Source organism: Temnothorax nylanderi, unplaced genomic scaffold (genome assembly GCF_030848795.1).
Source record: "Temnothorax nylanderi isolate EJ_2023f unplaced genomic scaffold, tnyl_v1.0 TNYL_tig0261_pilon, whole genome shotgun sequence".
In the NCBI taxonomy this organism is placed as follows: domain Eukaryota; kingdom Metazoa; phylum Arthropoda; class Insecta; order Hymenoptera; family Formicidae; genus Temnothorax; species Temnothorax nylanderi.
In genome coordinates, this window is record NW_027249323.1 from 105581 (window position 1) to 133239 (window position 27659).

The 27659-nt window shown below is 48.1% G+C and overlaps 1 protein-coding gene and 1 long non-coding RNA gene across 2 annotated transcripts in view; one reads left to right on the forward strand and one right to left on the reverse strand.

Moving 5' to 3' along the window:
* LOC139780075 (uncharacterized) overlaps nt 1-9288 on the reverse strand; it is a 53615-nt gene extending 44327 nt beyond the window's left edge. The window contains exon 1 of the long non-coding RNA XR_011720105.1: nt 9169-9288. This is a non-coding gene — a long non-coding RNA (uncharacterized lncRNA). The remainder of the gene's footprint in view (nt 1-9168) is intronic.
* The window catches only part of LOC139780078 (odorant receptor Or2-like), a 97761-nt gene that overhangs the window by 50564 nt on the left and 19538 nt on the right, over nt 1-27659 (forward strand). The window lies entirely within an intron of this gene.

The following is a 27659-nucleotide window of genomic DNA, read 5'->3' on the forward strand; positions in this document are numbered from 1 at the left end:
AATTTCTCTGTAAACGTTAAATAGCTGCACTATTAATAGGATTTTGGTGAAATAAAAAAAATAAACATTTTTTTATTAAGTACCTGTGTATTTTATTTTATATCAGTTCAAAATTATGTTACAAAATCATATTATTTCCATATTTGATTCTATCCGTAATTGCTCCATAGAAATCGGACTCCTCAATAATGAGCAGTGATCAGCATGTGTATTTCTTTTATTATTTACCAAGTCCAATTTTTTCTTTGCGTCACTAGATACTTTTTTTACCAAATACTCCTCATTCTCCTTCCCAGTGTGAGCAAAATAATTATTTTCAGACACATAAGTGCTTGGTAAAGTATTAATAGAGTGGAGCTGCAGAGGTAAAAGCTTCTTTGCTGGACTTTCCGAATAATACGCATGGTCTGCAGTTTTAAGTGTGTTAGTGGACCGCTCAGGTTTTTCGCGAGCGGCGCCGGGGTGGCGAAATAAATCAGTCTCGTTGTTGGAACACTTATTAATTTATTCAGCACACTCTATACAATGCCGCTCTCATCGCGTTACAATGCCACACTCGATATAAGACTCGATATTATATATAATACGACCCCGTTTTCTTGATCTCGACAATCACTCGCCAAATACGCACAAGTGTCGCGTATTAGGTTTGAGGGCTCACTGTCCCTCCCGGCCGGAGCAGGCAAACGATCGCGGCCGGAGCTCCGCGTTTTGCCGCGAGGAATGTCGTGACGTGAAATCCGCTGATTGGCTCCAAATTGTCTAGCGAACAGACTATTGGACTCGGTACGTGCGATCACGCGTTGTACACCTGCGAGCCGTTTGCTCGAGAGAACAAAAAAAGGGGGGAACGTAAACATTCGCGGTTGAAGCATTTCGAGCGTTCTCGAATTATGCTCGCTTTTACTTTACGAACGTTAGATTCTCAATATGCCGCCCGCCTCGTATTCAACAGAATGCAAAACAAACGGGGGTTAACGAGGTCGCATAAGTGCGCACGAGAAGGAAAGCGGACGGCTTATGATCCAAAGCTTTATATACAATATATACATTGGGTAGCTTAACCTATGTTTGTACAATGTCCTTAAATCTAATGAGAAACAAATGATAGCTTAATTTTAACGGGATTCTGCGGGTCCCGGTGGACTGATAGATGCAGGCAACCGACAGATCTGCGTTATTGGTCGTTTAAGCTCGGAATTGGCGGTGCGCAATGTGACGACGCGAACGCGACCGTCAAGTCCGGGATGGACTTGCTTAATCCTTGCGAGCTCCCACTTTGAAGGAGGGAGAAGGTTATTTTTGAGTAAAACTAACTCGTCGACCTTGAGATTGTCGTGAGATTCGGTCCATTTGACGCGCTGCTGCAATGAATGTAAGTAGTCCGACGACCAAGAACGCCAGATCTGTTCAACTATGAATTGCACGTGTTGCCATCGCGACAAACGATTCGCATTGATTTCGAGTAATGATTCCTCCGGTACGCTAGTGAGCGGTCGACCGATAAGGAAATGACCAGGCGTCAGTGCGTTAACGTCAGAAGGATCGTCGCTAAGTGGAGAGATCGGTCGCGAGTTCAAGCAAGCCTCTATCTTGCATAAAAGCGTCAAGAATTCGGAGCGCGACAGGGTACGAGCACCAATCACTCGCTTGAGATGATGCTTAAAGTTTTTAACTCCAGCCTCCCAAAGCCCGCCGAAATGTGGTGCAGCTGGGGGTACGAAATGCCACTTTACACCGTCGTTAGCGAGGATTTCTTGGAGAGAGGGGTCGTTCATAAGCGCGCGAAAGCTGCGTTGGAGCTAGCGGTCCGCGCCCAGAAAATCCGTGCCATTATCGCTGTACATGTCCGATGGCAGTCCGCGTCGACTGACAAATCTTTGAAATGCCGCGAGAAATCCAGCGGTGGAGTAATCCTCTACACATTCGAGATGGATCGCCTTAGTGGCGAGGCAAACGAATACCGCGACGTAGTGTTTGCTCCCCTTTTGACCACGGCCGACAAAGGGGGTGATAACACAGGACCACAAAAAAAAATCGATGAAAGGTTCCTTTGATCAGACCAGGTGTATTATATGTTTTTGGGGTCGCTGAACATGAATCTGAAGTCCGTTTTGCTCCATCACGTCAGGATTTTTTCCTAACCTCAAAAAACATGGCGGATATTGACGGATTTACTTAAATCTTGGTATCCAGGGGTTTTTGGGGTCGCTGATTACGAATTTAAAGTCAGATTTTCAAAATCCAAAATGGCGGCTCAAATATGGCGGTCGAATTTTTAAAATATGATTTAATTTTTATAAAACTTGGTATCTAGGGGTTTTTGGGGTTGCTAATTACAAATCTGAAGCCAGATTTTCAGCGAAACCGTGACCGCCGGGGTCACCTAGCAGGACGGTGGCCATGGAAGTCGGAATCCGCTAAGGAGTGTGTAACAACTCACCTGCCGAAGCAACTAGCCCTGAAAATGGATGGCGCTAAAGCGTCGAGCCTATACTCTGCCGTCAGCGGCAAGTGGGGCGGCCGCGCGGGGAGTCATCTCCGCGCGCCGCCACGAAGCCCTGACGAGTAGGAGGGTCGCGGCGGTGTGCGCAGAAGGGTCTGGGCGCGAGCCTGCCTGGAGCCGCCGTCGGTGCAGATCTTGGTGGTAGTAGCAAATACTCCAGCGAGGCCCTGGAGGACTGACGTGGAGAAGGGTTTCGTGTGAACAGCCCGTTTGCCCTTTTGCTCTACGCGAGGTTTCTGTCCTCGCTGAGCTGGCCTTAGGACACCTGCGTTATTCTTTGACAGATGGCACGGACTAGCGCCCCAGTCAAACTCCCCGCCTGGCAGTGTCCTCGAATCGGATCACGCGGGAGTATTAACGGCAATCGGCCGCGAGGCCTCACGCCACTCTGACACGCTTGGCTCTAGAACACCGTGACCGCCGGGGCACGAAGCCCTCGGGGCACGCGCTCCGCCTAACCGAGTAAGTAAGGAAACGATGAAAGTAGTGGTATTTCACCGGCGATGTTGCCATCTCCCACTTATGCTACACCTCTCATGTCTCCTTACAGTGCCAGACTAGAGTCAAGCTCAACAGGGTCTTCTCTCCCCGCTAATTTTTCCAAGCCCGTTCCCTTGGCAGTGGTTTCCAGAACACCGTGACCGCCGGGGCACGAAGCCCTCGGGGCACGCGTTCCGCCTAACCGAGTAAGTAAGGAAACGATGAAAGTAGTGGTATTTCACCGGCGATGTTGCCATCTCCCACTTATGCTACACCTCTCATGTCTCCAAGTTACCCACCAATGTAGAGCTGCGGTTGCTTGATGACGACGCCTGCGGACCCGCTTTCCCATCCTGACCAGCCGCCGATACTGGGATTCCGTCTCCCTGCATCGTACTTTTTTTTCGTGTGTCTACCATGACGGCATAAAGAGCGTGATCCAGGGACTTTGCCAGATCACGGAACAACTCCGTTGCCCGCCGTCACCACGTGGAGGTGCCCTGGATGCAGACACACGAAAAAAATCTGAGATTCGGGGTTTTGGCCTTACGTGCATGGAATCTGAAAATCTGACTTCAAATTCGTAATCAGCGACCCCAAAAACCCCTGGATACCAAGTTTCATAAAAATTAAATTATATTTTAAAAATTCGACCGCCATATTTAAGCCGCCATTTTGGATTTTGAAAATCTGACTTCAAATTCGTAATCAGCGACCCCAAAAACCCCTGGATACCAAGATTTAAGTAAATCCGTCAATATCCGCCATGTTTTTTGAGGTTAGGAAAAAATCCTGACGTGATGGAGCAAAACGGACTTCAGATTCATGTTCAGCGACCCCAAAAACATATAATACACCTGGTCTGGTCAAAGGAACCTTTCATCGATTTTTTTTTGTGGTCCTGTGTAATCATTGGTCCGGCGTAATCTATGCCCGTGTGAGAGAAAGGAAACGCGGGATTGACTCGGGGAGTCGGGAGATCACCCATTAGTTGCGTCGGAGTTTTCGCGGAATATCGAATGCATGTAACACATTTATGGATGTGAGATTTGATCATGCTTCGCGCAGAAATTAGCCAATAATTTTGACGGGGACATTTAAGCGTGAGTTGAGTCCCTCCATGGAGGGAGCGTCGGTGAGCTTGATCGATCAAAAGTTGGGAAATATAATGTCGAGAGAGTACGACTGGGTGTCGCTCATTGTAACTCAGCGCAGAGTTTTCGAGCCGCCCGCCCAGCCGTATTAATTGATCTTTCCCGATAAAGGGGTGAAGAGAGTGTAAGGGACTTGCTCGCGATACGGCGGCATGAGCATTTAAAGCCTTCACCTCGTCCGAAAAACAAGTTGCTTGTACCGATCGAAGCCAAAAGACAGAAGCCTCGTGGATTTCTTCTGCGGTCAAAGGCGACCTGACGATCGCCGAAGAGGCGACTTTATTTTTTAAGTTTTGAACAAAACGACGAATGTATGCGGTAATACGGAGAAGTCGGATCCAGCTCGAGCAGGAGGTGGGCAGATCCCACTCTGGAGTTGGATCGACAAGGTGAACGGTAGCCTTACGGGCCTCGGCAGACACCGTTTGCAAAATATCTGTTTTGATAGGAGTCTTAAGGGACGGCCACAAGGACGGGGATTTGGTAAGCCACCGGGGCCCGGACCACCACAATTCATGGTGGACGAGATCGGCAGCAGCAGAGCCGCGAGAAGCGCAGTCGGCAGGATTTTCCTGAGATCGCACGTGCTGCCAACGTACGGACGGAAGGCGCGTCTGCACTTCGGAGACGCGATTTGCGACATAGGAATTCCATCGGGATGGATGTTGCTGAATCCAAGCCAATGCGATTTGGGAATCAGTCCATCCGAATAAGAGAGCTCGCGTCAAGCGCAGGGAATTTCTTACCCACTCTAGTAACCGAGTTAATAGAACAACGGCGTTAAGTTCCAATCGTGGAACGCTGACTGTTTTTAACGGCGCGACCTTCGTTTTGGCCGCGAGGAGGGCAACCTGAACGTTTGTTGGGGAATGCACGACTCGGAGGTAAACTACCGCGGCGTAAGCTCGAACGGAGGCGTCCGCGAATCCGTGCAATTCAATATCGAGTTTATCTTGACGCATCCCTGTCCATCGAGGAATGCGTATTTCACTAATATTAGGCAAGTCCAAAACGTAATTGATCCAATGATGCAGAAGATCATCGGGGATGGGGGAGTCCCAATCAATTTTACGGAGCCAGAGCTCCTGCATCGACATCTTGGCCGCGATAACTATCGGTAACGCCCAGCCGAGGGGGTCATACAACTTTGCAATAAATGATAAAACGGAGCGCTTAGTATGAACGGTCACGGCGTATGGCGAGATAACAAAACGAAACGAGTCATCACGCGGAGACCAGGACAGGCCGAGGACCTTGAGCGTGTCGTCGCGATTGATTGGATAATCCGAGGACTCCCGTTGGTCCTCTGGGACGTCCGTCAAAAGTTCGGCTGAATTCGCGGTCCATTTCCGGAGGGGAAAATTTGTTGGACGTTTGATCGTCCGATTTGCAAGACGCGTTAAACACGACGCGTAACTTGGTAGTTGTACTCGATTCGCGTAAAACAAAATGATGCGGGATGTATATCGGGGGGTATGGGGGTCGCTCGTCCGCACGCACCGCCTCCATGTGCCCCATAAATTCGTACTCCTTGAGAAAATCGTGATACTGCGCGGCGATCTCGGGCTTTTGCGAGAGTCGGCGTTCCATCTTGAAATACAGAAAGGAAGCCTTTCGAAAAGTGTCGCCTATTTGAGGGGGGCCGTTTTTAAACGGCAAACGCACAATGTAGCGTCCTTGAGAATCGCGAGAATGCGTAGTAGCGAAATGACTTTCGCATCGTTCTTCCTCTTTGGTGAGAGGAGTTCGAGAGGGGATACCTTCCTCCTCCCAAAAACGTTGAATCAAGGAATTCGTATCCTCGCAGGATACGCAATTCAAAACGGAAGCAGACTCTCCGGCTGGGCGCGCAGTGCCGGCAGGACCGGAGAGGATCCATCCGAAAACAGTAAGCTGACCCGTCGGCGTGCCGACCGGGCCTTGACGAAGGCCGTCGAGTAGCAGAGATCCGTATAAATCCGCGCCGATTAGTACATGAATCGGGTGATTACTAGAGGGATTAGGATCTGCCAATCTGTAAATCGCGTAGATGCGGCCACATTGCGGCCGGTTTCGTTTGAGAGGCTGTATAAGAAGTGAGGCGTTGATATACGTAGCCCGAAAAGGGGAATATCGGTCCCTGTTTGTCGCAGGGCGCGAGCGTGAGATTAACTTGAGACCGCGCGACTCCATTAAATTTTTCTCCGAAACAATGTATTTTCAACGCGGCACGATGACGCCTGGTTCGCATAGTCTGACAAATAGATTCCGATATGAAACTGCATGTCGAGCCCTGATCCAGTAGGGCACGTACTTTAAATGTGCGGCCCTCGATTGTACTTAGACTAACATACGCAGTGGCGAGAAGTACATGAGGCGGCTGCTTTACAAAATCTCGAGCAGCGTGCACGGTTTGAACGGACGCTGAGGGAGCGGCCGGTGGCTCGGAGGCAGCGGCGACTGACACAGCTGACTGCGCTGAGGACGGCGAGTTAATCGCGGGAAGCTCATATTTGGTACCACTTGCTGTACCCTCGCTGTGAAGCAGCGAATGGTGTGCTTGACGGCATCGATTGCAACGTCCTTTACTCGGACAATTCTTTAAATAATGCTCGGTTCTCAAGCAATTAAAGCAACATTTATGCTGTCGCGCGACGAGTCAACGCTGCTCAACCGGCAGACTTAAAAATTGATCACATTTTGTCAGACTATGGTTTCCGAAACAACGGACGCACTTGACGGGCGACACGTTATTAATCGAAGTACGAGCTTTTGGTCCGCGCGCATTACTCGACGCGGATTCGGATTGCGAAGGGTAATCCGTGAGGCCGCGAATGCGTAGAGTCATGAAATCATGAATCTCCTTATACGTGGGGTATGCATCCGTATCGCCTCGTTTCAAATTCCATTCATTGCGCGTTCGCGGACTAAATTTCTGGGATATGATGTACACCAAGAGGTCGTCCCACGTATCGACGGGACGATCGAGATTCGTCAACGCGGCGAGGGACGCGGACACATTATCGCGAAGGTTTTTCAATTCGGCAACGTTCTCGTTTTTCATTCTCGGTAAGTCAGCGAATGAATGGATGTGCGCGTGAATAATCGCGTTACGGTTGTCGTACTCGTCGAGAAGAAGTTGCCACGCTGCCTCGTAGTTTGCGTCAGAAATCTGAATATTATTAATCAACGACGCAGCCTCGCCGGAGAGGCTCGCTTTCAAGCAATGCAACTTTTGAGTTTTCGTTAAAGATTCGTTCCCGGCGACGAGGGACTCGAAAATTCCACGAAAATTTTTCCATTCCGGGAAAGCCCCAGAAAAGTTCGGAAGCGAGATACGAGGCAGATGCAAAGACATTCCGGAGTGCGCGTCGCGATAAGATGATTCATTACCTCGATACGGCGCGTTCGGAGCGTCGTTACTTAATTTACCGATGACCTCGTGGAGGTAGTCCGCTGCGTCGAAGTAGGCTTCCTCGGCGGCAAGAAATTCCTCTTCTTGAAAGTAGGGGGTCGACTTCTTCTCCTCCGCGGTAGCCGTCTGGTGAATCTGGACATGGAGGGCTTGAGTCCTCTCCCAGAGCGCCTCCAGGTTCGTCAGTCTCCCCTTCGTCTTAGGGAGGGTGAACTGAGCCTTGGCAAGTTTTCTGAAGTTGGTCAGCGACCGCTGGAGCGAGGCAATCGCAATGCCTTGGGCGATGAGTAGGTCCGTGAGATCCAGAGACATGTTAGCGAGATGTCTGGATCTTGTAGACAACGATCGGACACCTGTGTGTCAATCGGATTGAAGAGCGAAGACGCTCTTGTCGGACTCCGCGGCGAGAACGATACTCGCGGGAGTCAGGGACGTATAGCACGTCGCAAAAGCAGAGCGCCGTCGGGCGGCGGATGAGTCTCGCAATGAGCACGATACTTTTGCTGGAGGTCACGCAGGAGCCTCCGGAGCAAAGCGAAGCCGGGTAGCACCGGGTTTTTCTTCACAGGGGGCACCGATCTTTAAGCGAGCGGGTGCAGAGCGCTCATGGTCAAACAGGAAGAGCGAAGACGCTTCTGTGCGATTCCGCGGCGAGCAGCAGGACGATACTCGCGGGAGGCAGGGACGTACAGCACGTCGCAAAGCAGGGCGCCCGTCGGGCGGCGGATGCGTATCGCAATGAGCACGATACGGTTGCTGGAGGTCGCGCAGGAGCCTCCGAAGCACTTTACAAAATCACAAGGCACCAATCTTTAGGAGAGCGGGTGCAGAGCGCTCAATGTTCGGAGTGAGCCACGGAGTCGAGAACACGTATCGCAGAGTACCCGATGAACCGGAAATCGGGAATCACTGTCCGATCACGCCGTGACGTGCGACGGTTCGAACGGCGAACTCCGTTTTCAAGCGAGTCGAGTGGGCGCGATGGTCCGTTTGTCTCGGCGCAGCACAACGCGAGCACTATGAGGCGGTCAAACTGTCTATGCCGGTCGTTTGGTATTTATTACAATCCGGCTCGAAGGACCATTAAATGTTAGTGGACCGCTCAGGTTTTTCGCGAGCGGCGCCGGGGTGGCGAAATAAATCAGTCTCGTTGTTGGAACACTTATTAATTTATTCAGCACCCTCTATACAATGCCGCACTCGATATAAGACTCGATATTATATAATACGACCCCGTTTTCTTGATCTCGACGATCACTCGCCAAATACGCACAATTGTCGCGTAGGGGAGACCGGGGCTAGACCGCTAACGGGGTAAATCCGCCAAATCAAATATCTCGGAACCTGTATATTGTGCGAACTCGCTATTAACATTGTAAACGCTGCTTATGGTACCCATGTGACCAACGGAGTTTCGGCAGGTTACCTGCCGTGTTATGATTTTTACGAGGGCAAACGTGTTTTCGGAAGGTGAAAGTGAAATTTTCTGCGCGTGGAAATTTTGTAATATCTGCAATAATATTTGCTCTCCAAATCTCGAGGTACGTGATTATAAAGAGTAATGCATGCTGAACACGAATCCAGTGTAGTTTTTTCATTATCGTTAATGTCTAATATTTCGTGGGCGATCAAACCTGAAACTTATGTTTGGGGCTTATCCGCTAGTAAGCACCCGGGGCTGGTCCGCTAGTCTCGTCACTGTGGCGCGCCGGGAGCACGATTTCAGCTCACGGCGATTTCGGGTTAGGTTTCCCTCGAGCGGCGTGATTCGGTCTTCCCTTGCACGTGCGTCAGTGTCAGTTTGTGTAGGAGGGAAATGGTACGCACGTATCGTCGCAAAACGGGTGTTTTGGCCGACCGAAAAGATGGCGGACCGTTGTTTTCGAGATCGCTCGCGCTCACGGCACGTCGGCGAGGTACGGCAAGACACGGCACGGCTCTGAGATCCCGCGATTTCCGCGCGAGAGTTGACATGCCGCGCGCGCGGTAGATCGTCGTTGTTGGTCGTTGTGTTAGTGACAGTCGCGCGTGCGACCGCATCGTCCAGCGTTTGCCGCATCATCTCGGCGTCATTGTCGCCGCCGTTGTAGTGGTGGTGGTGTCGGTGGTGGTCATCGTCGTCGTCGTCGTCGTCGTCGTCGTGGTGGTGGTCGTGGCCGTCGTCGTCGTCGTCGTCGGCGCGTCGAGGAATCGGCGCGAGGACGCCGTCGAGTCGGTAAAATGGTCGCGCTCCACCGCGAGCTTTTCTAACCCCCCTGTCGCTATTTATCGCTCACCCGCGAGAAACGCGGCTTGGTTAGGTTGCTCAAGGGTCCGCGCTGATCCTATGGCACCGGAACGCCGTCACGCGTGTTCCCCGTGGTTGCCCGCGTTGACAATGTGACGTGCCGTTGGGGAGTTTACGATTTGGTTAACCTCTGTATTCACGTGCCTAAATTGTTTTATGGAATAGGTAAAACAATAATTTTTTAATAATGTTTCGCATAAAAATTTTTAATAAATTTTTATATTTTTTTCTTAAAAAACAATTATTAAAATGTATCCTATCATTTTTCAGGATTAGATGTACGTATATGTATTGAAAATGCAGTGTAACGGATTAACCCCTGGGGGGTGGCGGTTCAACCCCGGCATTTTTGAGATTTCAGTTTTTGCACCGTTGTCGTTTTTGCTCTATATCGGTTAAACAAAGCGACGTAGATAAAAATTTCCTGTAATATTTGTATTACAGGATTCTATAAATTTTGTAGCTAAAGGTTCACTCTTTACAGTGGTATACCACATTTAACTACAATTATTTATTTTGTTGTTAAAAATCGGCACCGAAAAAAAACTAACGGTCTAGCCCCGGTCTCCCCTATTAGGTTCGAGGGCTCACTGTCCCTCCCGGCCGGAGCAGGCAAACGATCGCGGCCGGAGCTCCGCGTTTTGCCGCGAGGAATGTCGTGACGTGAAATCCGCTGATTGGCTCCAAATTGTCTAGCGAACAGACTATTGGACTCGGTACGTGCGATCACGCGTTGTACACCTGCGAGCCGTTTGCTCGAGAGAACAAAAAAGAGGGGGGAACGTAAACATTCGCGGTTGAAGCATTTCGAGCGTTCTCGAATTATGCTCGCTTTCACTTTTCGAACGTTAGATTCTCAACTAAGTGGCTTCATGGATTTCTCTTGGTTTCTTAGTTGATTTTTTCTATTTGGCTTCTTATTATATTTGAAACTGCAGACCATGCGTATTATTCGGAAAGTCCAGCAAAGAAGCTTTTACCTCTGCAGCTCCACTCTATTAATACTTTACCACGCACTTATGTGTCTGAACATAATTATTTTGCTCACACTGGGAAGGAGAATGAGGAGTATTTGGTAAAAAAAGTATCTAGTGACGCAAAGAAAAAATTGGACTTGGTAAATAATAAAAGAAATACACATGCTGATCACTGCTCATTATTGAGGAGTCCGATTTCTATGGAGCAATTACGGATAGAATCAAATATGGAAATAATATGATTTTGTAACATAATTTTGAACTGATATAAAATAAAATACACAGGTATTTAATAAAAAAATGTTTATTTTTTTATTTCACCAAAATCCTATTAATAGTGCAGCTATTTAACGTTTACAGAGAAATTGCGCAACATGGGGAATCTACTTAATAACATAGTTTAAATAATATACTTAATAATATATGTCATTTGAAATTAATTATAATATATCACTCTGAAGAATAGGAACTAAAATTATAGAAATATCACAGAATTGTGAGGAACAATATATCCATTTAATTTGGCTTCTTATCATACGGGCACATACAGAAGTGACACGCATTTTATATGGCATTTTTATGTAATTGTTTCCGTCCAGCAACAAACTATATCGTTTGAATTAAAATGAACCTGAAATATAAAAAAATATTACAGATTGAGAAATAGGACAAATGTAGATTAGAAACACTAGTTATTAAAAGTTCTATTACAACTAAAAATAAACTAATAGAAATTAATTCCTATCACTCACCTCACAAATTCTTTGAGAAGCTGTGGGTCGCCAATCGGAGCTCCTTCCAAGAGCTGTTATCCATTTTTTCCGAACGTCTTTGTTAGATGGAAAATTAAATACTGCGTAACACTTGTTACTATTGTTGGTACAGCGATTTGCAGTACAATTACTTGGCATAGCGAGGCTAAATTCTGTGCAAAAAATATGCCACGATTAATGCAAAGCATTTAATAATGTAATAAAAATAATTCATTAAGTAAAAGTCTATAAATAATAAAAAGACGTCGAAGTAAAATGTACTAACCTCTACAAGAAGACAACAATACACACTTTTACTACGTTTACGCGAGCGTTACTTCTGTAGTAACTTACGATCATTCCTTCGCGTAAACGGGATTTTGTAGTAACTTGTAACGATGCACCCCCAAAGATGCATCGTTCCGGCATAACATCCCGCCGAGACCGCCCGGCCGACCATCCGCCGGGCGAGGAACGGGCACGGTGTGTCCACCGTATTTTAAACCATTCATCGTAGCGTTAGGAAGCCCGCGAACGGACTTGCCGCGGCAACCGCCTCAACGCGCCGAGCGGTGCCGACCGCAACCGAAGACCGCCGAACGCGATCGCGGCGTCGGGACGCCGTATTTTCCGACCGTTCCGCCGCACCATCCCGGCGCTCGCGATCGCCGTCGCTACCCCCGCCACTGCGTAACGCCGCCGCGCCGGGTATAAAAGACGAGCGTTTTTAACGCTAAATGCGATTTCCTGATCACCGCTCCGACCGACCGCACCGATCCTGAATTCCCGCATCTTTCTAGCAAGTCAGAACGAGGGTAGAGCGCCTCCGGCATTCTCTGTCTTCGCCGAGCGATTCTCGAGAGACGACAAGCTTTCTTCCACACCGCGCCCGCACGTCAGAACGAGGGTAGAGCGCCTCCGGCATTCTCTGTCTTCGCCGAGTGATTCTCGATCGACGGCCGGCTTTCTTCCACCGCACCCCCGCGAGTCAGAACGAAGGTAGAGCGCCCCCGGCATTCTCTGTTTTCGCCGAGCGATTCTCGTCAGACGACCGGCGCTCCTACACCCCGCGCCCGCTAGTCAGGACGAAGGTAGAGAGCCTCTGGCATACTCTATCTTCCCCGAGTGCTTCTCGGTACCCGACCGGCGTCCTTGCGCACGAAGTATCCGAACGGGGGCAGAGCGCTTCTCTGCCTCCACCGAGCGCTTCTCACCGGATACGCCTGCCACCGAACGCACCGAATTGCAGCGATCTCGCCGCCTTACCCGCGCCCGTGCGCCCCGCGCCTTACCTCGCGCCACCCATCACACGCCGATCGCCCGTCACGATCACCACCCGCGTGCACTCCCGCGCGCACCGCGTGCGCCTCGACTCTGCGTCCTGCGCTCACCGCGCCGTTGTGCATACCGCGACTGTTACACTGTGCGCTCAATCCGCTGTAAATATCGCGACCGTCCATTATATAATAAATTCTGTCACGTTAGTTGTTAACCACGATACACTTCATTTTGCCGAACCTCACCGCGCGTCCGTTCCTCCGCACCTCCTTCGAACCCAGCCCAGCCGCGAGCTAAATCCGCGTTTCGAACGAAGGTTGTTTTATGGCGCCCGAACAGGGACCTGACCGTAAGGAACGGACCCAGGAAACCGGCAAAATGAAGGAGTATTTCTATAGATTAAATAAGGCCGACTTGATAACCGAACTAAACTCACTCGGACTCGACACCGAGGGCAATCTCGACGATCTACGCCGCCGATTAAATTGATTTATCGACGCCCACCCCGAGCAGTTCCAGGCGGACGCGTCCGACACCCCCCCGCTAACTCTGACCGTGCCCACCGGAAGACCGACAAACGCGTCCGACGCGCCCCCAATAACGCTGACCGTACCCACCGGAATACCGGCATCCCCCGTAACGATAATTCCAGCCGACCGCCCTGGCGGACCCCGCCTCTCCCCCCACCACCCAGATAATGAACCAAATGCGAAAATGGGGCCTCCACTTCGACGGGAAGGACCCATGGGCATTCCTAGAACGGATCGACGAGCTCCGCGCCGCGTACGGATTCTACGATGACCACTGGCTCCGCGGGCTGCCCGAACACCTAAAAGGGGACGCCCTCCTGTGGTACCGTAACAACCGCGACGGATGGGTGACCTGGGGGGATTTCATCGCCGATTTTAAAGAGACATTCCTGCCGCGACGATACCGACTGCAACTGGTAAATGAAATCCGCGACCGCGTACAGAAAGACGGGGAACCGTACGTGAAATACGCGACACAGATGCTGACCCTCATGCGTAGGGCAGGGGGCTACTCGACCGAAGAGCAGGTCGAGCAGCTCTACGAGAACATGCACCCCGATTATCAAAACCGTATTTGGCGAAGCGACGTCTGCGGCCCCCGGGAACTGCAGCAACGAGCAGGCGAGTTCGAACGATTGCAGCAGAATCGCAAAAAGCGCACCGTCGCGAAGAGCACCGCCACCGACCCCCCGGTCACCGCCGCCGTGTACAGTCGAAGCGAGTGCTGCTGGCGTTGCAAGCAACGCGGCCACACGCGCTTCGACTGCCGACGCCCCGCCCGGAAGTTTTGCTCACAATGCGGCAAGGACGGCGTACTGACAAAAGATTGTCACCCGCCGCCGGGAAACGAAACCGGGACCGCGGAAACGCCGGCCGCCCCCCGGTCCTCCCCGTAAGATTCACGCCCCGGCCGCACCTAAAAACGCGCATTCGCGACCGCCCGTTAGAGGCCCTACTAGACACTGGCTCAGACATATCGTTCGTCAACGAGCACACCGCCCGGCTCGCGCAAACCCTCGGTTTCCCCGTAACGCCGGACAAAGGGCAAGTCCAGTTGGCCAACGGGCAACTAATAACGCTACCCGGCCGCGTCCGATTGCCGATTCAGACCGCCGGCAAGACCGTCTGGCACTCGTTCACGATTATGCCGAATCTGAAAAACGCGATGTTACTCGGGGTAGATTTTTGGGCCAAACTCGGCCACGCCATTCCCGCGCCGGCCACCGCGAGTCACCGCAGCCAGACACCCGCCACCGCGATGACCGAGGGCATCGCCCCGCGAACCCCGACCGAGGAGGAGAGGCTCCGAGCGTTCCTTGCAGAAGAACTCCCCCTCTTCGATCAGATAACCGGGCCAACCGACAAAACCGCCCACCACATCCGCGTCAAAACGAACCGCGAGCCGATTAAGCAGCGGTACCGACCGCGCAACTCGGCCATGCAGGCCATCATTAACGCCGAAGTCGAAAAAATGGAACGGGAGAGGGTGATCAAGCGCTCGAAAAGCGCATGGAGTTCCCCGGTCGTCGTGGTACGAAAAAAAGACGGGAGCCACCGATTTTGCATCGATTTTCGCCGGGTTAACGACGCGACCGAGACCGACGCCTACCCCCTCCCCCAAATCACCGCGACGCTCGACAAATTACGAGGAGCGAAATACCTGACTACGCTCGACCTTAAGAGCGGGTACTGGCAGGTCCCCCTCACCCCGGCAAGCCGACCGATCACCGCATTCACCGTACCCGGGAAGGGGCTCTTCCACTTCAAAGTCATGCCCTTCGGTTTACACTCCGCCCCCGCGACGTTCCAACGGCTACTGGATTCCGTGCTCGGGCCGGAACTCGAGCCACACGTGTTCGTGTATCTCGATGATATCATTATAATCACGAAGACGTTCGAGGAACACCTCCGCATACTGCGCGAAGTTTTCCGCCGCCTCCGCGCCGCGAACTTACGGCTCAACCCGGCCAAATGCAAATTCTGCGTAGACAGCCTACAATATCTCGGGCACATCGTCGACCGCGAAGGGATCCGTACCGATCCAGAGAAGGTCCGGGCAGTCGCCCAATGGCCTCGGCCGCAGACAGTTAAGCAAGTACGGCAATTCCTGGGCGTAGCATTGTGGTACAGGCGCTTCATCCAAGATTTCGCGACAGTCGCCGCGCCGCTCACCGCGCTCACGCGAAAACACGCCCGCTGGAACTGGGGGGAAGAGGAAGATACCGCATTTGAGAAGCTAAAAGACACGCTGACATCCGCGCCGGTCCTCGCCTGCCCCGATTTTTCACGGCGATTTGTCCTGCAGACCGACGCCAGCCAACCGGCCTCGGGGCCGTGCTCACGCAGAATTTCCCAGAGGGGGAAAGAGTAATCGCGTACGCGAGTCGCACGTTAAACCAGGCCGAACGAAACTATAGCGCAACCGAGCTCGAATGCCTAGCGGTAATCTGGGGGATTCGCCGGATGCGCGAATACCTCGAGGGCTACCCCTTTACCGTCCTCACCGATCACCAGTCCCTGCGGTGGCTGCAAAAGTTAGACACCCCGACCGGCAGGCTGGGCCGATGGGCATTCGAGCTCCAACAGCACGACCTAGAGATCAAATACCGGAAAGGAGCCCTCAACCGGGTCGCGGACGCCTTGTCTCGGCAACCCACCACCGCCGCCGTCACGATACCTCCCCGCTGTTCGTGGTACCGCCGCATGCTACGGGTCGCGCAAGAAAACCCCCGGGACCACCCTGATTACGACATCCGAGACGGGAAACTATACCGACACGTACTACACGACCTAAACTTTAACGAAACCTCGCCCGAAAATCAATGGAAGGCATGCGTGGCCAAAGAACAGCGCCCCGAAATTCTCCACCAGAACCACGACGCTCCCACCGCCGGACATCTCGGGATCGCAAAGACCATAGCGCGCATCGCCCGACTATACTACTGGCCCGGCATGTTCCGGGAAATCGCGAACTACGTCCGAAATTGCCCCCGGTGCCTAGGACACAAAGTCGCGCAAACCCGACCGGCGGGAACGCTGCACGCCACCGCCGTCACTCGCCCATGGCAGCAAGTTATGCTCGACTTAATCGGACCGCTGCCACGATCGAAACAGGGCCACACGTGGCTCCTGACGATGCAGGACCGCTTCTCTAAATGGCTAGAGATGCGGCCCCTGCGCCGCGCCACCGCTTCCGCCGTAACCACGCACATCGCCGAAGCAATTTTATTCCGCCACGGTTGCCCCGACACGATATTGTCGGACAACGGCACGCAACTCCGGTCCGGAAAACTCGAAAAAATGCTCGCCGCCCATAACGTTCGACATGTATACACGCCGGTCCACGCGCCGCATTGCAATCCGGTCGAGCGAACAAACCGGGTTGTAAAAACGATGATATCGCAGTATGTCGACCGAAATCACCGTAATTGGGATGAGCGCATCCCCGAATTGCAATTCGCCTATAATACGGCCCACCACGAGGCCACGGGTTATACCCCCGCATACCTCGTCTTCGGCCGCGAACCGACCTCCCCACTCAATCGGGAGGCCGCCCCGAATACCGCAGCCGCCCCGCCAGACGAGACGCGACGTCACCTCGAGGAAGCCTACGAGCTTGTACGGATACATTTGGCGCGCGCTTTCCAGCGGCAGGAAAAGTATTACAACCTACGACGCCGTCAATGGGCACCGAAAGTCGGGGAGTGGGTGTGGAAACGCGAATACCCACTCTCCAACAAAGCCGCCGCGTTTAACGCGAAGCTCGCGCCAAAGTTCCGCGGGCCCCTCGAGGTGCGCCGGATAATATCGCCGGTAATCGTCGATCTACGCGACCGAAGCGGCAAATGGAGCCGCCACATACACGTGCAGGATTTAAAACCCGCGCCCGCCGCCCCCCGCCCGCCGACAACGAGGAAAACAGCGACATCGACCACCAGGAGGATAGCGATACCGAGGACGACGATAACAACAATAACGGAGCAAACCCGGAGGACGACGACGACACCGAAACATAAGAGACATTGCCCCACTCCCGAAATAGGCAACAATTACCGGCAATAAATACCGATACCGAAAAAGAGTGCTCACAGACGAGCCATGGAGTCCAACCAGAGCGAGTCGAATACCGAGCGCGATATTCTCGCCGAGATCGAGAAGATCCTGGCAGAGCCGGTGGAATACGACCCGGTCTGCCCAGGATTCGGCAAGACCTGGACAAGGCTATTTACCCCAGGCTCTGCCGCCGCCGCCGCCGCCATCGCCGCCGTCGCCAAGCCCGCAACCGCACCGCCGTCACGCAAAAACGTGCCGACGGTCGGCTGCGCGGTACAACGATCGGACGAGCAGCAACGACGGAAGCTGGAGTGGCTCACCACCCCGCCACCATTACTGACCCGGAAGAAGCCACGGGCCGCGACGCCCAAAATTACCAGCGTCGAGAGAACCAACCTCCGGCTTACGATCCTACCGGGACGGCCAACGATCTCGCCGAGCGTGCCACCGACACCGCTGCCAGAGCCAGCCACCACGAGACCCGACCAGCCGGCGCCTCCGCCGCAACCAGCTCCGGCCAGCGTCCAACCCCTGCGGGCAGAAGGATCCCGACCGCCACCGCCGATCCCGGTGGAAGTGGAACCCGGACATACCATCTGGGTACCCCACTTCCACGCACACGTATCGCGCCAACACAAAATGCGATCCCGGGGGAAACGCTGGCATATTCGCTTTAACGCGACCGGCTCCGTCCGAACTATTCGGGAAATAAAGGCGAAGCCGTAGAGCGCCAAATTCGCGCTTTTCCAGGGAGGGGGGTGATGTAACGATGCACCCCCAAAGATGCATCGTTCCGGCATAACATCCCGTCGAGACCGCCCGGCCGACCATCCGCCGGGCGAGGAACGGGCACGGTGTGCCCACCGTATTTTAAACCATTCATCGTAGCGTTAGGAAGCCCGCGAACGGACTTGCCGCGGCAACCGCCTCAACGCGCCGAGCGGTGCCGACCGCAACCGAAGACCGCCGAACGCGATCGCGGCGTCGGGACGCCGTATTTTCCGACCGTTCCGCCGCACTATCCCGGCGCTCGCGATCGCCGTCGCTACCCCCGCCACTGCGTAACGCCGCCGCGCCGGGTATGAAAGACGAGCGTTTTTAACCCTAAATGCGATTTCCTGATCACCGCTCCGACCGACCGCACCGATCCTGAATTCCCGCATCTTTCTAGCAAGTCAGAACGAGGGTAGAGCGCCTCCGGCATTCTCTGTCTTCGCCGAGCGATTCTCGAGAGACGACAAGCTTTCTTCCACACCGCGCCTGCACGTCAGAACGAGGGTAGAGCGCCTCCGGCATTCTCTGTCTTCGCCGAGTGATTCTCGATCGACGGCCGGCTTTCTTCCACCGCACCCGCGGATCTTCCTTGCTGCGAGGCTTCCGTGGCGGCGCGAGCCGTCGTGGTCGTCCTCTTCGGCCGCCATTCAACGCTCAGCTCAGAACTGGCACGGACTAGGGGAATCCGACTGTCTAATTAAAACAAAGCATTGCGATGGCCCTCGCGGGTGTTGACGCAATCCTCTCTCTTCTATCCTCCTTCGACGTTGAATTTCTCCTCCTCTTGCCCATTTCGCTTGCCAAATTCTTCTTAATACAAATAAGAATATAATTATGTGTGATGACACTGGCACAAAGCGAAAGAATGAAGGAGCTCAGAGGATTATGTTGCTTGAAAAACTGAGCGACGCAAGTAGACTTCTCGCTTCCGTTCATCGCGAAGAATCATTGGCTAGAAAAAGCTTGATTCTGGCCAATCTTAACACGGGCCTAAAAGACACACTTTTGAATACGTCAGTAGATGAATGGCTGTTTAGCGGCAATTTGGAAGGAGTCATCAAGTCAGCAAAGGTTATAGAGGAGGCGTCGAAAACACTCAAGCCACCAGGAAAACCGAGACAGCAAAGGAACACAAAAAACTGGAAGGGCCCGACGCGTCAGTCTTCGTACAGGGGTCGACCGTCGACGTCGGGCAGATATCGACAGTCGTCCAGCGCCCCCAGTGCAAAGAAACCGTCGTATCGGAAGGAATCGTCGCATCATCTTCGGAAGCGTCGATAGTTATGCCAAGAGATGTAGGTAAAATAGCCGGTAGGCTAAAATTTTTTAGCAATGCGTGGTCAAAGATCACTAATGATTCGGTCATTCGGAAATGGATCAGGGGTTTTGAAATCCCTTTCATATCGAAACCCAGACAGGAATGTATACCCAGCGATACTGTATGGTCCAGTTCCGAGAGCGCGGCGATTGAAGAGCAGATAGATAAACTACTTAGTAAGGGGGCGATCGAAAGATGTGTTCCGTTAAAAGATCAGTTTATATCAAACATTTTTTTAGTACCGAAGCCGGATGGAACTTCGAGATTAATACTAAATCTTAAAAAGTTGAACGAGTTTATTATAACAGAACATTTTAAGATAGAAGATTGGAAGGTAGCAAAAAGATTAGTTAGGAAGAACTTTTTTATGGCCACCTTAGATTTAAAGGACGCATACTATCTCGTACCAATAGCAGAAACCGACAGAAAATTTTTAAGGTTCACATACAAGGGAGAATTATATGAATTCACCTGTTTACCTTTCGGGCTAAACGTGGCTCCGTATGTGTTCACAAAAATCTTAAAACCAATCGCAGCGTATTTGAGAAAACGCGGTTTTCTGTCAGTTTTCTATTTAGATGACATGCTGCTCATAGGTAAATCCCAAGAAGCATGCGCGGAAAATATTCGCGAAACTAAAAAGCTCATACAGGAGCTTGGCTTTGTCATTAATAACGATAAGAGCCTTACCGTGCCCACTCAGCGTTGTAAATTTTTAGGTCTTATTTTTGACTCGCTAAAGATGTCAATAGAGTTACCGGAGAACGAGGTGCAACGAACCATAGCACTTTTAAATAAATTCAGTAAAATGTCGAGTTGCACGATAAGGGAATTTGCAGCGTTCGTGGGGACACTAGCTTCGCGTTGTCCTGCTTTAAAATACGGGATGATCCATGTACGTCGCTTTGAAAAAGAACGCACACGAGCGTTGGAAGAAAATAATAATAATTTCGATGCAATTATGATTCTTTCGAGCGTTTTAAACGAGGATTTTACATGGTGGAAATTGCACATTCGTAACGCTAGCGCGCCGATGAACGAGCCCGTGTACGATCTCAAAATTTTTTCTGATGCGTCACGTACGGGTTGGGGCGTGTTTTGTGAAGGTCGTCGCAGTCATGGTCACTGGAATTCAAATGATCTAAACTTGCACATTAATTCATTAGAATTGATGGCAGCATTTTTCGGGCTAAAATGCTTCGCGGAAGACAAACAGGGCAGTAATATTTTACTCCGGATAGACAATACGACAGCGATCGCGTACATTAATCGTATGAGAGATAGCCACTTCGAGAGCCTTAGCTCTCTTGCCAGAGAGATATGGCTGTGGTGTGAACAGAGAGACATTTGGATCTCAGCGTCATATATTCGTTCTTGTGACAATGTTGAAGCAGATAACGAATCGCGGAAATTACAATCGGAAACGGAATTCGAGCTTTCAGACAACGCATTCCAAAATATCGTCAGAGTTTTTAACCGACCGGAGATCAATTTATTTGCTTCTAGGGCGAACGCAAAATGCGATCGATATATTTCTTGAAAAAGAGACCCCGATGCGATAGACATCGATGCTTTCACATTAAGATGGAAGAAGTGGTTTTTTTACGCGTTCCCTCCCTTCTCGGTTATTTTGAAAGTGTTGCAAAAAATCGAACGCGAGGGTTCGAGTGGCATAGTGGTAGTTCCGTACTGGGAAGCTCAGCCATGGTTTCCACTTTTTTTATCATTAATCGATGCTGAACCCATCATTTTTCGACCAAATATTAATTTGATTCGTTCCTCTAGCGGAGAGACGCACCCGTTATGGCACCAGCTTACGAAGGTAGAGAGCCTCTGGCATACTCTATCTTCCCCGAGCGCTTCTCGGTACCCGACCGGCGTCCTTGCGCACGAAGTATCCGAACGGGGGCAGAGCGCTTCTCTGCCTCCACCGAGCGCTTCTCACCGGATACGCCTGCCACCGAACGCACCGAATTGCAGCGATCTCGCCGCCGTACCCGCGCCCGTGCGCCCCGCGCCTTACCTCGCGCCACCCATCACACGCCGATCGCCCGTCACGATCACCACCCGCGTGCACTCCCGCGCGCACCGCGTGCGCCCCGACTCTGCGTCCTGCGCTCACCGCGCCGTTGTGCATACCGCGACTGTTACACTGTGCGCTCAATCCGCTGTAAATATCGCGACCGTCCATTATATAATAAATTCTGTCACGTTAGTTGTTAACCATGATACACTTCATTTTGCCGAACCTCACCGCGCGTCCGTTCCTCCGCACCTCCTTCGAACCCAGCCCAGCCGCGAGTTAGATCCGCGTTTCGAACGAAGGTTGTTTTATTATTAACTTACGATAATTTACTCCGCGTAAACGAGTGAATTATCGTAAGTTACTACAGAAGTAACGCTCGCGTAAACGTAGTATTTGTCGCTATATAAAATTCAATATTACTACGTTTACGCGAGCGTTACTTCTGTAGTAACTTACGATAATTCCTTCGCGTAAACGGGATTTTTTTTCACGTAAACAGGATTTTGTAGTAACTTACGATAATTTACTCCGCGTAAACGAGTAAATTATCGTAAGTTACTACAGAAGTAACTCTCGCGTAAACGTAGTATATGGCAGCAGCTATATGAACACATACTACGTTTACGCGAGCGTTACTTCTGTAGTAACTTACGATAAATCACTCGTTTACGCGAAGTAAATTATCGTTACTACAAAATCCCGTTTACGCGAAGAAAAATCCTGTTTACGCGAAGGAATTATCGTAAGTTACTACAGAAGTAAATCTTGCGTAAACGTAGTAACAGTTTACTCTGACTAAGGCTCTATAAATGTGAGTATTCTCGTCCGCCATTTTTCTTCCAACCATATGTGAAAACATAACCTTTCAAGGAACCTTTTCGTAAACGTCAATACGCTTTTCGGTCTCGTATTTTCTGCTTCCAAAATGACTGGCTGCGTTACAATTAATTGCAGTAATAGAAGCGAAAAAGGGTTTCGACTATTTCCAATTCCAACAAATGTGGCGCGACGAAAAAAGTGGAAAACATAAATCTTTGCCGTGAACAGTGGATATCAAGCAAGTCAGGTTGTGTCTGTGAAGTACGTCCAACGCTGTAAAAGCAAAGCATTATTTGTGCCTCATTAAATTGAAAATTAATTGTTTTCCTTATTACAGGTACACTTTGAGGATTCACAGTTCGAAAGTAGACGTGCCGACGGTTGGAGGAAATTGAAGCCAAATGCGGTTCCTACGTTATTTCATGTTCCTAATACATCTCCCAGGATTGATTCACCTCCAAGGAAGTCGCTATAAATTCTTTAATATATGCAACATATTTGATAGCATATCAATGGTTTTCAGAAGCTACGAAATGAAGTTACTGCCACGTATGAACCCTTTGAAACTGCTTGTTACTCTGTAATAAATATTATAAATAGTCTATAAGTATGTATTGTATGAAATAAAGAATTGTTTTTAAAAACCAATTCCTCTGGAGATATTGTGAGCATGAGTTTTTATTAATCAATGTACATTATTGTTATTATTATGCAGTTACAGTGTTATTTTTGGAGTAACAATCTTTTGGAAAATGAAATTCATTTCATACAGTTCAAAATTATTTTATTTGATAAAGTTTGTACAAAGTATAATTAAATAAATTATTTGACATTGTACTGTTGCAAATATTCAGCAACTTTCGGATAATAAGAGAACATTTTAAAAATATAATGTAACCGTTTTAGCTGACTCTTTAGGTAGAGATTTTCGGCCAACAAGCTTTCAATTTTTTCATCTGTGTAATACTCTTGAAGCTTAGGGTCCTAAAATGAGTGGAAGGAAAGGTCTTTCGTTTACTAATTTAACACTCTATTTATCATCTTTAATATACTTCCTTCCACTCATTTTAGGACCCTAAGCTTCAAGAGTATTACACAGATGAAAAAATTGAAAGCTTGTTGGCCGAAAATCTCTACCTGAAGAGTCAGCTGAAACGGTTACATCATATTTTTAAAATGTTTTCTTATTATGCGAAAGTTGCTGAATATTTGCAACAGTAGGGGAGACCGGGGCTAAAAGGTCAACGGGGTTGAAGCGTCAAATCAAATATCTCGGAACCTGTATATTGTGTGAACTCGCTATTAACATTGTAAACGCTGCTTATGGTACCCATGTGACCAACGGAGTTTCGGCAGGTTACCTGCCGTATTATGATTTTTACGAGGGCAAACGTGTTTTCGGAAGGTGAAAGTTACATTTTCTGCGCGTGGAAATTTTGTAATATCTGCAATAATATTTGCTCTCCAAATCTCGAGGTACGTGATTATAAAGAGTAATGCATGCTGAACACAAATCCAGTGTAGTTTTTTCATTACCGTTGATGTCTAATATTTCGTGGGCGATCAAACCTTGTGTTTGGGGCTAATCGGTCAGTAAGCAGTCCAGATGCATTTCCAAGGCATTTCCGGGCATTTCCAGGCTCATTGCATATGGAATATAGATGAGACGGGAATTACAACCGTTCAGACACCGAATAGAGTCATCGGACGTCGAGGAGTGAAACAAGTCGGGCGAGTGACTTCTGCGGAAAGAGGAACCCTCGTAACTATTTTTTAATAATGTTTTGCATAAAAATTTTAAATAAATTTTTATATTTTTCTCTTAAAAAACAATTATTAAAATGTATCCTATCATTTTTCAGGATTAGATGTACGTATATGTATTGAAAATGCAGTGTGACGTTTAAACCCCGGCATTTTTGAGATTTCAATTTTTCCACCGTTGTCGTTTTTGCTCTATACCGGTTAAACAAAGCGACGTAGACAAAAATTTTCTATATAAATTTTGTAGCTAAAGGTTCACTCTTTACAGTGGTATACCACATTTAGAGCCAAGCGGATGTTATCGTCGTCCGTTTGGATGTCCTCTCTCTCTCGAAGGCTGCGGTATCGCGTTTTCTTGTTTTCGCGGAAAGTGTGATACTATAGAAAAACTCATAAGGGTAGAAAGTTTTAACTTTTAATACCACTTATTTAATGTCGTTCTACATCTTGGTGCGTGCGATTTTCCGGGTATCCGGTGCTGTCGGTTAACTATTAAACGCAGCACTCTCTATTTCACATTTAACTAAAATTATTTATTTTGTTGTTAAAAATCGGCACCGAAAAAAAACTGACCTTTTAGCCCCGGTCTCTCCTACAATGTCAAATAATTTATTTAATTATACTTTGTACAAACTTTATCAAATAAAATAATTTTGAACTGTATGAAATGAATTTTATTTTCCAAAAGATTGTTACTCCAAAAATAACACTGTAACTGCATAATAATAATAATAATGTACATTGATTAATAAAAACTCATGCTCACAATATCTCCAGAGGAATTGGTTTTTAAAAACAATTCTTTATTTCATACAATACATACTTATAGACTATTTATAATATTTATTACAGAGTAACAAGCAGTTTCAAAGGGTTCATACGTGGCAGTAACTTTATTTCGTAGCTTCTGGAAACCATTGATATGCTATCAAATATGTTGCATATATTCAAGAATTTATAGCGACTTCCTTGGAGGTGAATCAATCCTGGGAGATGGATTAGGAACATGAAATAACGTAGGAACCGCATTTGGCTTCAATTTCCTCCAACCGTCGGCACGTCTACTTTCAAACTGTGAATCCTCAAAGTGTACCTGTAATAAGGAAAACAATTAATTTTCAATTTAATGAGGCACAAATAATGCTTTGCTTTTACAGCGTTGGACGTACTTCACAGACACAACCTGACTTGCTTGATATCCACTGTTCACGGCAAAGATTTATGTTTTCCACTTTTTTTGTCGCGCCACATTTGTTGGAATTGGAAATAGTCGAAACCCTTTTTCGCTTCTATTACTGCAATTAATTGTAACGCAGCCAGTCATTTTGGAAGCAGAAAATACGAGACCGAAAAGCGTATTGACGTTTACGAAAAGGTTCCTTAAAAGGTTATGTTTTCACATATGGTTGGAAGAAAAATGGCGGACAAGAATACCTACTTTTTTAGAGCTCTACTCTGACCAATCAGCGTAATCTCACGATCACGTGATCATTGGCGAATCTCTGTTACACTATAGGATCTCTAGTGGAAAGTGTATGCATGAACTATTTCGACATATATATTAGTCATTTATGCCTTCCAATACTCAAAATAGCTGCTATATTTTTTAAACTTTTTTTTGTTAATAACTTTTTAACGAATAACAAGCGACGGCTAAAACTTTCTGAAGGTCACTCGGGGTCATGATCTTGACAACATATATCAAGGTCATTGAAATCGGTGAGGTCGCCCTTAATCCGAAGTTTTACCGAATCATGTGTTCCCTTTTAGACAATATAACTTTTGTCTCAAACATTTTTCCGTATCTTTCATATTTTTTGAGATATTTTCTTGCATCGATTAAAATGACTTACTCTGTATATTCTGAGTAGTATACGAGAATTTATACGAAAAATAATATACTACTGTGAGATATTACAAGTACGTCCTGAGAATTTATGAGAAATAATATACTACTAGAGATGTTATAGAAATGCCCGAAGTATATTATATACGGTGCGTATATTTACAGTACGAGTACAGAACATTCGAATGATATCATGTGCTGTATGCGACAAGTCCGGATCATCGGGTGTCAGTCAACTGTGAGACCTGTTCATGGTCAAACAGAGCAAAATCTGGCTTACCGATAGTGGTACGTCAAGGCACATGACGTATCGACATGATTGGATCACCGATTATATTATCGCCCGATCAAAAACGGCGGAACAGTGGTGCTCGATGGTGAAGAGTGCAGTATTGCCGGCAAAGGGGTAGTGCCTGTTCAGAAACTCGTAAACGGTTTGTGGTGTGACGCTCGAATTGAAAATGTGCTTCACGTTCCCGGGTTGAAGAAAAACTTATTTTCCGTTGTATCCTGCACAAAGGAAGGCTTTGAAGTGATCTTTAAAAATGATCATGTAAACATATAGGCCGCGGAAAGGAAGTAAATCTAATAGTGTAGAATTTCCAACTAATCAATACTTTATCGACATATTAAGTCAGTTTGACGATCTTGTTATAAGACTTTTAGGTCGGTATTCATAGTCGGTTCTTATTTCAAGACCGTCTTAAGTAATGTCTTAAGATGCTAATACGGCTCTGTGATTGGTTCATAACATCTTAAGATCGTACTTAAGACGGTCTTAAATATAAGAACCGACTATGAATACTGGCCTTAGTTAATACAGGTACAATTTTGCCCATAGTTGTATACTGCTTAGTTTGCACATGTCTAAAGAAGTTCATTATTTTAAACAAAAGGACACCTTAAGTAGAATTTATTGCACCTTTTACTTCGTAAATTTTAATTTAGTTCTGAACGCCAACTTCGCCATTTTTATTCCTCACCCATACAGCACAATATGTTTTCAAAAAATATTTCTAAATATTTCTATAAAAATATTGCGAGAAACATTTTAAAATGGTTTTAGGAATATTTTAAAATGGTTTAAAAACCTTTTGTGGTAACATTTTTAAGAATATTTTAAGAATCTTTTAAAAATATTTTTAAAAATGTTTTTTTTTATCACCCAGGCAAAATTTTCTTAAATATTTGAAATATATTTTTAAAATATTAATTTAAATCTACATATTTATTGTATCATAATCTTGTTTCAAAATATTTAAAAAATATTTTTATTTCTTATTGGTTTTATAATTTTTTTTTCAAATATTTTTAAAATGGTAAGACTAACTCGCAAGTAAATTTCAGTTGGGATCTAATATAAGCAGGCCTCCGGCAAAGCAAAATCATGATATTCGCGACACATATCTTCGCCAGCAATACAACGCAAGGCTTACCCAACACCACACACACCACTGCGATGCTATAAATATACAAAATATTTTCCAAAGTAAGATGTAAAGATGTGTATTTTTCAAGTATTAAAAAAATCTTTCAAACGTGAAACAATTATTGCTGATTGGGTCAAACATATTTTATTTTTCGAAGCAATATTTCTAAAAGATTTTACAAATATTATTGAATATATTTATTCGCAATCTTTTAAAAATATTTTTAAAAATATTTTTCTGACATGATCTGGCGGACATAGAAACATTCTAA